At 44.7% G+C, this 13,804-nt stretch overlaps 1 protein-coding gene across 1 annotated transcript in view; it reads left to right on the top strand.

Annotated features, from left to right (window-relative positions):
• C3QH17orf75 (chromosome 3q C17orf75 homolog) overlaps positions 1 to 13,804 on the top strand; it is a 717,668-nt gene that overhangs the window by 116,059 nt on the left and 587,805 nt on the right. The gene's annotated exons all lie outside the window — the stretch shown is intronic.

Below are 13,804 nucleotides of genomic sequence, written 5' to 3'. Positions count from 1 at the left end.
TGTGGGCGTTCCGACAGAGGACGCACATTAAAGATCAGCGCTGTAGAAGGCCAATTGGAGCAGCCAGTGTGCGTAAACGACTCAGCCTGATCTGCTACAGGAGCGATGAGGGAGATCCTCGAATGACCGAGGGGTAGCCCAGTAGACAAGATGCAGAAAAAGCTCAGCAAGCACAGGAGAAGTGACCCTCTTGCCGAACACCACAGCAGACAAGCAGGTATGCTTTAGCTCCAGTGGAAAAGGAGGCAGGCAACCGAGTGGGGAGAGAGAGAACAAACACCCCAGAGTGGGGAGAGAGAGTGAATACCCCCGAGTGGGGAATATGAAAGAGAAGAATCCCAGTGTTGGGAGCGTGTGTAGATACCCTAGATTGGGGAGTGTGATAGAGAGAAGCCCCAGAGTGGGGTAAAAGCAGTGGAAACCGTAGAAATGGGAGTGTGAGGAATTTGACGATTCGGACGGGGGAGTGTTCGCTCGGCTGGCCTTTTTTATTTTTGAATAATGAAAATGAATAATGGGAGATCAACCTCCGAAAATGTGTGAGGCTACCGCACACATTTTGTTTGCTAACCGCACAAAATGCATAGTCATGTGTACTCTGGGAGGACACAGCCTACAGGCGCTGTCCTCCTATGTCATGTTTAGCTGGAATGTGACAGCCACGGTACATCAGAGCATCTCAAACAGGGGGGGTACACCTTCCTCCAGCCATGGAGAGCCTAATTAAAATATCAAAGGCTCCATGGATCTGCTTTCCCATTGTTTAGTTCGGCTGGTGGCAGTACATACTAATGAGAGATAATTGAGGCAAGCCTGGAAGGGGCTTGGTTGCCAGACAGACGACAGGAAAGAGGGGCTAACGCCCAGTTGGTATGCAGTGTGTCAACTTGAAGCTAGTTCCCACCCCTCTATATGAAAGGCAGTGAATGGAATTTATTTAATTGGTTTTTTATAACATGCTTAATACCTGAGTTTGGTTTCTAAGCGCAGATCTGGGATTTGAACCTCTTTTGCTCTGTGTAGTCTTGCTTCTAAGACCAGCACGTTGCCCCGGTCATATCCTCCGTTCACTGGCATGCCTGGGTCCATGGGTACCCCTGCAGAGCGAACCCCTTTTAGAGGGGAGAAGTATGTGATTTGAGGGAGACAGGAAGTGTGCTCTCGTCGCAAACTTCAAGGGAGAGCTGCGCTTTAATCAAGAGTTACAGAGTGCTCTGTTAACCAGAGAGACACTTTGATCTATAACAGACAGGAAGATGTGTGAGACTTGGGTAAATGTTATCACACCTTAGCTTTCCTGTGTTGGAGCACTCTGGCTCTGACCTCATGCATAGCAGAATATTGTTGGTGGGGACCCAGGATTGATTCATTAAGGTAGGCTTAGACTGGGGAGTGGGGAAGAGACTAAGAAAACCCTAGAAGGCGGTAAGACTGAAAAAACTAAAAGCTGGTGGCGGTCATGGAGTCATGGGGGGGAAGCAATACCATGGGCTAGAACACGTGGAGAATCTCCCGGCATCCCAGGAACTGTCTTTTGTTCTGAACTGCAACCATAGGCAAAGACCTTTTACTGACGGGAAGTAAAGACATTTACTGACAGCAGCCATCCCCTTGAGTTGATATTTCCACAAAGGCTTTCTACACTTATCTTTTATTTTTGTTGGATTGGTTTATTTTTGGGAAATGGGGACAGTGATAGGTTAGAGTAGGATTCTGGACAGATGACCGCTATTAAGTTACAAGACATCCTGACCAGGCACCTTTTGACTTTCTTTCATATGATGGGACAGTCGCAGCAAAAGATTCATTTTTAACCTTACACAGAAATAAACAACCTGTGAACCATGCCTCGTTGTCAGTCCTGGTTCTGACCTGCCGTAAATACCACACAAAAAAATGGACAAGTGGAGGGGATGTGGCACACTTAGTAGCAAATGTATCAACCTCTGTATACTAGAAATTATGGATGTGCGGCTTGAAGCACCTCTGGTAGGTGCAGTCTGTAATGGTGAATGAAAGGGGACTGTCTAGGCCATGTTGTTTCATATTCCGTTTGGAATTACCTGGCTGGCAAGTAATGCCGGTCTTCAAGAGGAGGAGCCCTCCCTCAACCCTAAGCTGTGGCTTAGCCCACAGGAAAGCCCTAGCATCCTTGTTTTGCGACACAATAGCACAGGGTCGTTGCTCAGAAAGCTTGGTAGACGTCTTTACCTTTGTCTGAATACAACACCCATTGTGTGCCTGCTACAATGGTAGTTATTATTGATTAGGTCTGTTTGTTTTGTCTTGTGCAACTCAATGGTAACCACCCTCCTTCAACCCTTTCACATAATCCCATTGATACAACCCTGTTGCCTCATTATATAAAGTGTAACTTCATGCTCATGTTAAAGAGTGCTAGAGCAGAACAACACAGAAGTTAAACAGAATAGCATAAAAACACATCAGCACATCATTTGCACAAAATGTAAATTGAGTCAAAAAAGGCAATGGCTTTTGTTATGTAAATGAATACATTTTTATTATGAAAAATACTGTCCATCAGTTTGTTCTTTTAATGAAGCACCAATAAATCGGATCAATTCTTTTAGAGGGTACAGTTCACATTTTTATTAAATCATATTCATGAGCAGTGACTGCAGGACACTACCTTCCCAAAAACACTCCAAAGTTGTTATGTTCATGCACCCACAGGCAAAGCACAATTTCTCCTTACAAAGGTAAAAACATCAATACCAACTTTGAACACCTGCCAATGCTAGGTATCCAAACTTAAACTGAACAAAAGCATATATCATACCCTATCAATGCAAAAGTGGAAATGCAATGCTGCAATGAAATAATGTCAAATGAACCAATCATATGTCATGAAATTTGCGAAACCTAAAATGTAACATGCAATGTTAAACAATGGTAAATAAAGCAATCTATTTCAAAAATGTAATGACCAGCTAGAACACTAATTTAAGTCAAGCTATTGCTCAGCAATAGAACCTATTGAATGGTCATCTTTCTAAATTCTGCAAGTTCCTTCCCTGTAGCATAGCCCTGTCAATTTATGACAGGATCTTCTGATCACTTCAATTTGAAAAAAACCCTGATCAATATACTCGCATGTCACTTGATGGACCATCCCTCTGGGTCTAGTGTCCCTAATCCAGATCTATTGTTGCTGAGACATTGTATCCCTGACCTAAGATGTGATGTGTATCAATAAATCATTTGTTACGCCCCCACCAACATTAAGTTGGGCATCAGCTTTAAGTTGTGTTAACAATTCTCAATGCTAAGTGGCATATCTGTCACATGCAACAAGTTTGCTTCATGTCTAAGGCCACGTTTTATCAGCCCCGCCCCCCCCCGGAAAAAGGTTCCTGGGATAGACATAGATAATAAGTAATTATCTCTCTGTTCTATCAGTCTTCAGCTTTTTTGCTTTTGACTGCTAGTGTCCTGAACGTGCTATCACAGCACAACATAAATCTTGTATTTACAAAGTGCAAGGTCCTTTTGTGCAATGCTTCCCTTGAGGGCTGCTATTCAAATCCCTTTTGAGAGGGATAAAAACAAAATGGCCTTTTGCTGGTTTTCTCTACATGGTATAAAATATTTTATGCAGAGCTACATTCATAAATTAAAATGTATCATAAAAGCAAACACCTCACTTCAGTGGTTGTTTTGCAAATAAAATCAAAGACTTTGAATAATCGATTCTGCTCGATAAAATCCTATTTGAAGGAATGATCCCGATTTCATGGCAGAAGGCAATCCTAATACCCATTTATAAAAAGGGTGATAAGTTTGACCCAGCTAACTATACATTACTATCGATGCTGGATTGTACTGGCAAACTTTTCTCCAGCCTGTTACTAAATGAACTACAGGTATGGGCAGATAAAAAGAGATTGTTGAACCGCTTTTAGAGCGGCTTTAGGCTGGGTTATTCCATTACACATAATATGGCTATAATCGATACCCTGTGCACGAATACCAGGAAATCAGGCAATCCTCCCGTTTAACGCCCTCTACGTCGATTTTAAATCCGCTTTTGACTCAGTCCGAAGAGAATTATTGTGGTTAAGATTGGAAGCACTTGGTTGTCCACACAGCCTCTTAAACTATCTGAGGCTTCTCCATCAAAATAATACAACTTCCCTAAAGTTGGATTTTCAAGGAAATATGACTGCACAGATTGAGCAAAATCGAGGTGTCAAACAGGGTTGTGTCATGGCACCAACACTAATATAATTTGTTTGTTTACGATCTACCAGAGGCAATCTGTGCAGTTCATAATTGTCCCCCACTGATGGGATTTGAACATTGTCCGGTACTAGCGTACGCGGATGACTTGGTCATTCTTGACCACACATTTGGCGGCTTGCGGAGATCAGCAGTGGCTTTATGGCTGTATGCTAAAAGTAAATATCTTATAATTAATCTGGAGAAAACACAAGTTATGGTATTTTTCAGTAAGAAGATCGCTGGCACAAAATTAAAGGTACAAGAGCTAGAGCTACTGTATACACCTAATTACAAATATCTCTGTATCAAATTTGAAATTAGTAATGACTACCTGCTATGCATACAAGCCAGAAAGGTTAGAGCTTCTCAAATTACGGCTCTGGTCTATCGTTTTACAAAGACTCATGGGAGCTTCACTATTTGGGCCGCTCGATTACTGTATCAACAGGTTCTGGCGCCAATGGTGGTATATGGCCTTTAAGCTTTGCAGCTAATTGACCTTAAATGGTTACAGGTAGTTGAGGGTAAATACTGGAAAAAGATTTTAGGCCTTCCTACCTATATACCTATGGCCATCATTGGGCTTGAATTGGGGTTACAATCGCTGAAATCACTGGTTTTAAAGAGAAGGGCCGAACTGTATTTGAAGATAATGACTACATCCAGTAACCAGCTATTGGTCTCTTTGCGACAGGAATTAATGAAGGAGATGAAGAAGAATTTGCTTAAGGAAAATATAGAAAAGTATCTTGGCGAGATAAGCTGGAGTAATCGACTGGAGGAATACTGCCCGGCAATTAAATCTGCCCTAGCCAGAAAAGTTGATCTTGGGGACTGGCTAGAAAATTACGCACAGTTTGTGAAATATATGTGTTATACTTGCAAAAAAACCACAGCAACATCTTAATATGTGCCCAGCAATAATACCTAGGCGATTTATACTACTTTTTAGTATTAATCAGCTACCAGCCTTAGCAACTGTAGGTGCAGTAGGCCAGTTAGCTATGACAACTGTGTAAGGACAAAAAAACTGTAGAGACAGGTAAATATTTATTGACCAGTTGCCCCAAGATGCGGAATACCTACAATAGGCACTACGATAAATATGTACATAACATAGAGCATGTTATGGAGGCTATTTTTTGGTGCCGAAATATTAATACTATACATTTGAAGTTTTTCATTGCAATGTATAACGTTTGGTTATTGATTGAGAGCCTTTTAGGAATTTTTATTTGATTATAACAGAACTGCTCTGTAATCGATTATGACAACACGTTATATACGCTAATGAAATTGAAAATTAAGTAAGGAAATTATTTAAAAGTTGTTACAATCTTAATATTGTTCAATATTATATGATTTTTACTTGGTTTTTCTGATGTAAGTGTTGATAAATTGCTATTGTATGTATGTGGATTATGAATATATGTTTAGATATATGATTTATAATATATGTGAAAAGTTTATAAACTGTAACACATGAATACATTATTAGTATTATAAAACAAATACATTGAATACAGGTTAACTTCAGGCATCTAGCACTTAAGGTGTTTTCATGCTTATTCAAAGCATCAGCACTATAATGCATATTCTAAATGCATCCTAACTTAAAAGCATAGCACATTAACTATTCAATAGGACCAAAGCACTATATTCTACATTTAGTATCTTGTCAGGCATAGGCTGGCTCTGCTTCTATAAGGGGAAATCTAGCAGGACATTGTGTCTTATGTTCCTTCCCTAGCTCGTCGGGCAAAAGGGGTGCCGATGCATGGTTGCCGATGCATGTCAATGTGCTCTGCAGATATCCTGTAGTGAAGCCCCTCTAGCTTTCATCCAAAATGTTTCCACAGCTTGAGTGGAGTGGCATTGAACTCCCGAGATGGAGTATGCCAGGGGGATTGTATATTTGAGTCTGTTGAAAGCTAGAGAAGATGCTTTGTGGCCCCTACTGACAGCCACATAAGCCTCATAAGAAAGGAAGAGGCAGTTGGACTTGTGTAAAGTGCCTGTCCTCTCCAGGTAGGGCAGTAGAACCTGACACATTTTCAATCCCGCCAAAGATTCATTATCCCCTACCAGGCAGTAGTATGCTTGTCCTGGAATGGGATATTTGAAATGTGGATGCCTTCTTTGTCCTGAATGTTGAGCCGCATCTCAGGATTATGGCATTGGAGACCAGCTGAAGGTAAGGAACAGTACACCGGAGAGCCCTAAGATCCCCATTGTGACAGCAGCTAAGAAAACTTACTTCATATTGAGGAACTTGTGTTCATCCTCTTCCCGGGGCTCGAAAAGAGACTCCTGCAACAATCTGAGGACAGGGTAGGCCCCAGGAAGGTGTTAGTCTGAAACCTACTACTAGAAGTGGCAAAACACTTAAGGAGTCACACGATCAGAGACTTAGCTTGAACCATTCCAACTCGCAGACCGAATTCCTGCGCACTGGGCCCTAGGGGACGATGGAGACAAGCCCATCAGGAGCCCATTGTCTTGGACATAGAAGATGGCAAGTTTTCTGAATTCTAACAGTAGAAAGTTAATTCTCCCACACCATGAGGAGAAGTTCCCCAGTGCCTGGCATAGGAATGATTGGTGGAAGGAACTGTTGATGACCATGAAGATGTCTCCTGAAATACCTTGTAGGAAACGACCCTCCTTTTCAATGTTTATGCTTCCCAATTCCAGCTGTTGACTGCCAGAAGAAGGCTGGATCCTCTACCGGCAGTGGGAGCCCTAACGGCATTAGGGAGGAGCCAATGCCAGATGTGGAGGGAGGTGAAACGAGGTTCTCCTGAGCCAGTATGGGTAGGGAATGGCACGGGCAAAAGCATAGAGGAACACATGGAGCAAGTGAGTATTCAGGGTAACCCTGCCCCAGGCCATCAGCTCTGGGGACCTGGCGTTTAAGTGGTGCCACGTCATGTTCTCTTAGGAAGCTAAGAGTGCTTAGGCTGGGCTATCAAAGGTATGTGCAAATTTCCTGAAGACATCCGGTTGCCGGGTCAGGTCCTGTAAGGATTGAACATGCCAGCACAGTCAGCAGAGTGTACTCCACTATCTTGATGATGTGTTGTCGAGATGGAAAAGAAGGTTATGTTCTTCCCAGCTCCCCAATCCTCTTCATTAGTGGACATCTGGTCCAGCCATTTCAGTTGATACAAATCAGAACCATAGTATTGTCAGTTGTGATGAGCACTGGAGGCACCTTTGCCTGTGGAGCGAATACTATTGGGGCTTTGTGTGTGGACTCTAGTTCCTTGCAACTGGAGGTTCTTGACAATTAATGAGCCGACGAGAAACACTGCATAGTCAAATCCCCCATGAAGGGACCCCACCCATAGCGGCTGTCCTCTGTCATCAGGGTGTGTGTCAATGTGTTGGGGTATAAGAGGGAAGGGGAAACCCTTTCAGTAGATTGGTGGTGACCAACCATTACAGGAAGTGCTGTCCAGGTGCAAGAATCCTAGGGACTGGAGCTTCCCAGACCATCAATGATGGTGACCACTGTTTGCTATACGTAAGCCAGGAAGGGGTGTAGATGGAAACAAGGCCCATAGGGTCACAAAGATATAGTCTGCCATTAGGTCTTGGACCCTGAGCCATTACTTGGCTGAGGTCTCTGCTCAAAGGCTTAGCTTGGACATTTCCTGTATTATGGACTTGCTCCTGTCCAGGGGAAGCAGACCATCCCTATGTGTGTCTGTAAAGGCATGCCTACGAACTGTAGTTCCTGGTCTTGAGTTAGACGATATTGTTCACTTTTAAGGCGGAAACTAGACTTTAGTAAGTCATTATTCTTCACAACACAGATTATGATCTCTCTTGTGTGGGACATAGGATGAGCCAGTCATCTAAATATGGAAAGATTGTCACACCCACCTTGTGCAGCATCTTTATCACAGGGTGACAAAACCTTTTGTACAAACCAATGGAGCATAGCATTATTCAAATGATGAGCAATGTAAACTGGTAGTGATGGACCGGGATTGCAAAGCTCAGGAATCTGTAATCATTGAGGGGGTGGGTGTGAGGGATGATGGAAATTTGGTGATTGGCACCTCATCCTGGAAAGAGAGGTTGTACCAAATATTTGGAAAGGAACTCTTAGACCCAAGGGAACTGAAATGCGTGCAGTGAAAGGCTTTCATCAGCTACACAAAATGGCCAGCAAGGAGGTCAAAACCCCTGCTTGATCGTGGGGCATACAATCAAGTTGCAGGCTACTAGCCAGCCATAGAAAAGTAACTTGCCACGTAATTTCTGTACATAAACACAGCACACCATTTCATACTCACCAAGAGTCGAAATATCACTATCCAATGGCTAGTGGTGAGTGCAAATTTTGCGTCCATGTTGGGTGTTTTGCCAAGAAGATAAGACTGTCTGACAAGGATTATGGTGAGGAGGGAAAGAAAAATATCCATCCTACTGTGCTGATCCGTAGTTCCACCGAGACCAAGCCTTGAGAAAACAGTTGAAGTTAAAGTCCAGGAAGGACGAATCAAGAAACCACAAAATTAACCTAAGATCTTGGTCTAGCCATCTCTGAAACACAAAGATAAACCTAACGTCCAGGATGTCCCAGTTAAGGGACCAGAGGTTTCAGAGGACTAACTTCACAAATGAGGAACTGTATTTACCGTCCAGGAATGCCCAGAGAAACCGAAGATAAAAACCAAAGCGACCAGGGGTAAACGGCTTTATGGAAGTTAAGACCATGAGGTTGGTCTAAGCCTCTGCATCAGGAAGGCTGAGAGAGATGATGCTGAGCAAGTTTGAGACCAAAAGGAATCCAGACTGGCACCTTCCGAGGCTGGGTAAAGCTGAGAGGCATCTGAAGTGACCAGGAGGTAATGATCAAAGGAGAGAGCGGATCTCCCCAAAACCGAAAGATATAAATACTCCCAAATGTGATGATGGACGACAAGCCCCTGAACGCATATAGCAGGAGGCAGAAAACTCTCAGCGATAGAGGTCTCGATTAGAGAGGATCCAGGAAGAGGCAGGATCTCTAAACTCTACAAAATGTTGGTGGAAGAGTACAGGGGCAAGAAATTACCATACATGACAAAATGGGAGCGGGTGCTAGAAACAGAAATACCGGAGGGCTTGTGGTCCCACATATGCGGCGAGTCCAGAAAAGCTCTAGATTAACAAGAATAAAGGAATGCACATACTAAATGATGATGAGATGGTATTGCACCCCCAGCGCCTTAACCACCTAGCCCCCACCCAGTCTCAACTTTGTTAGAGAAATTGTGGCATTATAGGAAGGCTGGGGTACATGTGGTGGATCTGCCCCACAGCGCCTTTTATTGTAAGGAAATACTCTCGAGAATTAGGCACATCACTAAGATACAGATTCCCTTAGACGGTTAATCGTGACGCTGGGTAACTCGGAATAGGAGATGCTGTATGCCTCGAGTAGCGCATCCCTAATCACACACTTCCTAAATGCAGCCGGAATAACCCTAGCTTGGGCCTGGAAGAACCCAGAGGGCCCACAGGTAGTAGCTTGGTGGGGCAAGTTTTGGGAAATATAGTCCATGGAGAAGATCTTCGCCAGCCAGACTAATACAACAGCAACATTTTCCACGATCTGGGACCCATTCCACACGCACTACCAGAACACACTAACACACATAGGCCACAGATATTGAAACAAGTATGACTGATCTAATACAACCTGAGAGTAGGCCACAAAGCTATAGTCAATAACGGATGGAAAGGGAAGTGCAAGGGTATAATTGATGAACTATATGGGGAATAATCAAAACAATTGCCCATCTCTATTATCTCTTGTTTCCCTTCACCATATTTTCAAATGTCATTCAATGAGATGATAGATTACATCGAATTCATGCCTTGCTGTCATATAATCATAAATTCTAACTGCCGTAAAGTGCATTGTTACGAATTATATTAAGCTATGTTGGAAAAGTTCAATGAAGTTGACCAAAAAAGAAAAAAGAAAGGCCACTGAACAGTGCCCTTTGTTGATCATCGGGTCCCATAATAAGGACAGCTCAGAAAAACATTAGGCATTATGTATCCCAGTTAATATAGCAAGATTAGTCTAAGTTAGAAATGTTTAGTGAGGCAGCAGCATCAACTGTTCCGCGCTCGTACATCAAACGGTGCAATTATACTAGCGGTAGCACCTGCAGGCAGATCCCAGTTGATAAAAACTAAAAATTCAAATATGACTTGGGCCGATCACCCCCTTCGCCCGCGCACACTTGTGATGAGCAGTTTCCTCGTTCAAGCATTCAAGCACATAAATGCAGAGGAGTCAGTACTGTGAACAGTGGTAAGAGACACTCATAATAGAAGCTTGCTGTGTTTAAGCACATGTGCGCAATGAAAGTCGCCCTCCATGGAGTCCCTAAGCTCTTTGCCTGATTGGAGTGAGGAGGACATCCCTGATGCAGAATGGGGATCTATCCCAAAGTTTCAAGAAAGTCCTGGGGGACTTCTTAGTCTTGGCGGTTTCGTAAGAGGTTAAACCCATCCAAGACTGCTTGAGGTATTGGAGTCACTCCTAGCCAGTAAAGGAGCAGGAGTGTTGCAGGAAGTGTGCAGAAAATGGAGGGCGAGTAGCCAGGCAAAGGGACATCTGCTGGGCACCATAAGAAAGGGGCTGATGACAAGGGGACTAAGAAGGCCCGGAAGAGGTCCACCTCTTCTATTCCCCCGGGCCAATCGGAAAGGGGGAATACTATTCCCTGGAGGTTGCCAAGGCGTTCAGTAAACTCAAGACTGCTTTCCTTACGCAGTCGGCTGTGCCAAAACTCTTACCCCCCTAGCCCAGGGGCAAGCAATATAGAGTGGTAGACGGAGGAAACACATGATGAGGATGCAGGTAACTGCCCGGAGAGACATCCCAGCGAGCCGGGTCCATGTAGAGACCTGAAGACTGCAGCCCGAGAGAAAGGAGACGAAGGGGAGAATAGGGAGAAAATGTTTGACCCCAAGGCAATTGGGCACCCCAAGTCTATGGACTGGTTGCTCTCTCAGAGGGGCTTATATGGCTCAGCGGATAAGAAAACTGCTAGAGAAGAAAGTAAGATTTCGCATGAGGGCCGAATGCCTAAGGCCAGATTTACCCGGCAAGGTCATGGATACCCCCGAAATAAGACGCAAAGATGGAGACCTTTGTCACAAAAGCATCAAGAGACATCGGACAAGGAGTAGACCGTGCCTGAAGGGGCTGCCAGGACAAGTTACTGGACTTGGCCAGACCCATTGCTAAAATAATGGACTTAGCCGAAAGTCAAAAGACTTAGGAGAGCCTGTGGATGCACAGACACTGGCTAGCTGGGTTCAAAGAGCTGTATGCCTACTTGGGAATGCCAACTGTGCACTTTCCTCCAAAAGGAGAAGGAGCCTGCTGTTAGATAATTAGCTTGGCGATCTCGCATCGTATGAAGCAGATGAACTGGCACAAGGCATTCTCTTTGGGGATGCCTTCATGAAAGAAATGATCAGATTTGCCAGCACGTATTCAGCGATACGAAAAATCTTCCTGGGCGTGTTCTTGCCGGGACCATTCGGCTCAGAGTCTGTTTGACTGGTAGCTTCAGCATGCAACAAGGGCCTCAGGGACCCAGGGCCCAATACTGGGAGTCGAGGCAACACACCGGTTTCTTCCCCACCATTGGGCGTCAAGGAAGAGGCTCCTACAGGCAGCAGAGTGCTTCTGGCGGTAAGTGCGCAAGGCAGTCAAAGTCTTGTGGTGGGGGGCAGAACAGCATTGTTTGCAAAGAGGTGGCAGGAATTGTCAAGCGAATCTTGGGTTTTGCAAGCAGTGAGAGGTCTGAGTTTAAAGTTTTTAGGGTCCCCAGGCAGAGAGCAGAACCTTGACCCATACAGATGGTGTGGGGGAAAGCAGAAATATTACATGCAGAGCTCAGCAGTCTGTCGAACAAGGATGTTATAGAGCACAGTATAGCAGACTGTCCCAGCTTCTTCAGCAATATGTTTCTGGTACACAGAAAAGTGAAGTCGTGACTAGTGATCAACCTGAAGGATCTCAACGGGTGGTTAGTCTACCACACTTCAAGATGGAGGGGATTCATCTCTGGGACCTGCTCCAAAAGAAAGACTGGTTAGCGAGACATCAGAGGTTCCTACGTTTCCACTGTAACGGGGAGAGTTAACAGTTCAGATCCCTTCCCTTTGGCCTAGCGTCAGCACTGTGTGCGTTCACCAAAATGATGAGACCCGTAGCAGCGCTGACCAGGGTCAGGGGAGTAGGAATCATTGTTTATCTGGATGACATGCTTATTCTGGTGCAGGACAAGACAGCCCTGCAGGAGCTAGTGTAGTGGGTATCCATACTCTCACCCTCATTTGGCTGGGATTCTTCATCAATTGGGACAAGCCGGAGTTGAAGCCCAGCCAGAGGCTGGAGTTTCTGGGCTTCATAGTAGATACCACAAAAGCTTCTCTGGAATTGCCCTATCAGAAGATGAGGGTAATCATGAAGGAGTTGAGGTCAGTGATCAGGAAGACAAGTATTTTGCTTGGGAATCGAGCCAGAGTAGTGGCGCTTTGAAACACATTTCTGTTGTATAAAGTGCTTTATGAATGCTCAATAAAATAAAAATAGTGGGGCTATTGGCTTCCTCCATCCAAGCGATTTTCCCCGGCCCAATGCATTACAGGGCTCTGCAAAGATTGAAGATCAGGCTTCTCAGGGGCGGTGTAGGATACCAGCTGGTACTGTTAGACGAGGATGTAAGGGCAGAGCTGATGTGGTGGTTGCATAATATGGAGGCATGGAACGGCAGCGACGTCTTCGGTGATGTTCCGGACCTGATAAGACGCAAGCAGGGCCAGTTGGGGCGCCTGATTCAGGGAATTAGAGACAGGAGGCAAATGGTCCAAAGAAGAATTGTAGCTCCACATAAATTGTCTGGAGCTGTTAGCAGGATCATTTGCGGTAAGGATGTTTGCCAGAGACCGGGCAAACTGTTGCTTGCTGCTGAAGATGGACAACATCTCTGCAGTGCCGTAGGCTAGGAGGTACGAAATCCAAGATGCTCGCCGAACTGGCGAAGGACTTTTGGCATCACTGCCTAGAAAGGAAGATAGTGGTAGCAGCAAACTATCTTCCAGGGGCGCAGAATATGGTGGTTGATTGGAACTCACACTACCTAGTAGATTCCAGCGATTGGAAGTTGCATCCAGTAGTATTCGCGAGGCTGCAGGAGATCTGGGGGCTCTGGACATCTCTTTTTGCGTCCAGGTTGAACAATCGGACACCCGAGTATTTCAGTTTGAGATTGTACTCCGGAGCCCTGGGGACAGATGCGTTTCTCCACATTTGGGCAGAAGCAGTCCATTAGACCTTTCCCCTGTTCATTATGTTTGAGAATGTTAGTGAAGGCTTGCAGGGAAAAGGAGGAGTTAGTAGTGGCAGCGCCATTATGGAAGTACCAGGCTTGGTTTCCTGTGCTAATGGAACTTTCCTCGGATTTCCCGAAGATGATTGCACATCGAATAGATCTGTTAATGAGCCCATCCGGTCAGGATCATCCGTTAGTCAGAG

Source organism: Ambystoma mexicanum, chromosome 3q, assembly GCF_040938575.1.
Source record: "Ambystoma mexicanum isolate Mex_15411 chromosome 3q, UKY_AmexF1_1, whole genome shotgun sequence".
Lineage (NCBI taxonomy): Eukaryota > Metazoa > Chordata > Amphibia > Caudata > Ambystomatidae > Ambystoma > Ambystoma mexicanum.
Note: the sequence above shows the minus strand (reverse complement) of the source record. Positions and strands in the feature narration are given on the sequence as shown.